Source organism: Eulemur rufifrons, chromosome 15 (genome assembly GCF_041146395.1).
Source record: "Eulemur rufifrons isolate Redbay chromosome 15, OSU_ERuf_1, whole genome shotgun sequence".
NCBI lineage: Eukaryota > Metazoa > Chordata > Mammalia > Primates > Lemuridae > Eulemur > Eulemur rufifrons.
In genome coordinates this window covers 94,840,039-94,841,819 of record NC_090997.1, presented here as the reverse complement: position 1 = coordinate 94,841,819, position 1,781 = coordinate 94,840,039, and the positions used below count along the sequence as shown (strand labels likewise).

At 39.8% G+C, this 1,781-nt stretch overlaps 1 pseudogene; it reads right to left on the bottom strand.

Annotated features, from left to right (window-relative positions):
* Nucleotides 1-350: 350 nt before the first annotated feature.
* Nucleotides 351-822, bottom strand: LOC138396004 (large ribosomal subunit protein uL24-like; annotated as a pseudogene).
* Nucleotides 823-1,781: the final 959 nt, after the last annotated feature.

Below are 1,781 nucleotides of genomic sequence, written 5' to 3'. Positions count from 1 at the left end.
TGCCTTCTACTGGAGATTTGTTGTGTTTCCTGAAATTGAGAGTTAATGTCTTTCATAAAATCTGGAAAATTCTGAGCCATTAGCTCTTGGAAAACATCCTCTCCCTCGTTTCCTTTCTTCTCTGTTTTTGGGAGTCCTGTTAGATGTAGACAGGACCTTCACGTTGTATATCCACAGCTTTACACCTCTCTCTTGTAGATTCAGAGTGAAATTCTCTCTGTTGAATTTTGAATGATGTCTTGAGATTAACTATCCAGGTCAGTGATTCTTTATCCTTCCATGTCTGATATTCGGTTCATCAGGGTTTTAAGTTTTAAATTTTAATAAACACATTTTTCTTTTTTTTCATTTTAGCAGTTTTTCATGCAAGTGTGTATAAGATTATTTTGTTCCTGTATTTTCTCAATTGTTCCTTCCCTGTATTCGCCCTTTTCCTTTCCTACTTGCGAGATTCCTCTTTCTCTTTGGGGACCTCTTTGCTGTCTTTGTCCGGTTTAAGCCTCGTGGTAGCCACCCTGCTGGGGTGAATGCCCACAGGGACAGTTGTGCCATTAGCCTTTTCCCACCTCACTTGCTCAGTGTAGGTGACATATTTCTTCCTGTAAACCTGCACTATTTGGAAAATTTGCTGGCCTTTATGGTGTCCCTGAACAAGCTGAACTTCATCATCATTTCGGGTGGGCATGGATCGAACATTGTGCTTCTCCTTCAGCTCTTTGGAAAGAGGGGAAGACGTAACCTTCCTGCGAATGTGGGAAGGAGCATTGAAATGCCTTTTGCAGTTCTTGCTTCGGTCAGAATCACAAAGGGATTGAAATTCATTTTGGCCGCTGGTGTTTGGGCAATGGCCACAAAAGGGGTTAATAAACATATTTTTCATTGTTATGAGTTACACTTGGTTCTATTTCAAATATAACTAGTCTTTTTTTACAATGTCTCACTTTTTGCAGTGTTTCTTATTCCCTCTTTTATGTCTTTAATGATTTCATCATACATATTTTACCATTTTATTGATAGTTCTACTATCTGGAGTTTTTGAGGGCATAACCCACTGTGTTAAATAGGCTTACTTCAGTTGTTGTGGTTTGTGGTTTGACTCTTGACGTCTTCTGTAGATTTAAATACCAAGCTTTTCTTTGGCATGGGCTTTTCCTTTTTCTTTTTTGAGTTGAAACCTCTGCAGCCTCGGCAGCCTACTTGAGGTGTGTCCTGGAGAGATACCATGTTTGATTCTGCTAAATGCCTAGGGATGGCTACAAGCCAGGGATCACCTTATATTAATTTCTTGACTTGCAGATTCCTGGGTCAGTCAGGTAGAGAAAATGCTAAACCTAAGGACAGCCAACAGACACTAATTCTTAGGGAAGAGTTTCCTTTATTGGGTTTTACACATACAAAATGTTGTTCATGCTGCTCATCATTGTTGCTGCTGTTGCTTGTTCTTAGTTTGTTGGGAGGAGGAAGCACCTTAGCCAAGATGCTTTGCAAAAGAAGATTTGAAATAAGTTTATTTCTAGCAGAGAATTTTCCTGGTGTCTTTGTTCTGCGGTTGCTGTGTCACGGGGTGTCTGCCAGCTAGAACTGAGCAGTCGACTTTGCCGTTTCTAGGTAGAAAAATGCTGGCATCACAAGTAAATGTCTAGGTATCCCTTGAGGTGACTCTGCTAACATGCATTTTCATTGCTCCTTTGTACTCTAAAAGGTACAATTCTCCTGACTTTTTTACATGTTTCCTACAGTGCTGTTCTATATGTTAAATTCCAAATTGATGATTTCTTCTC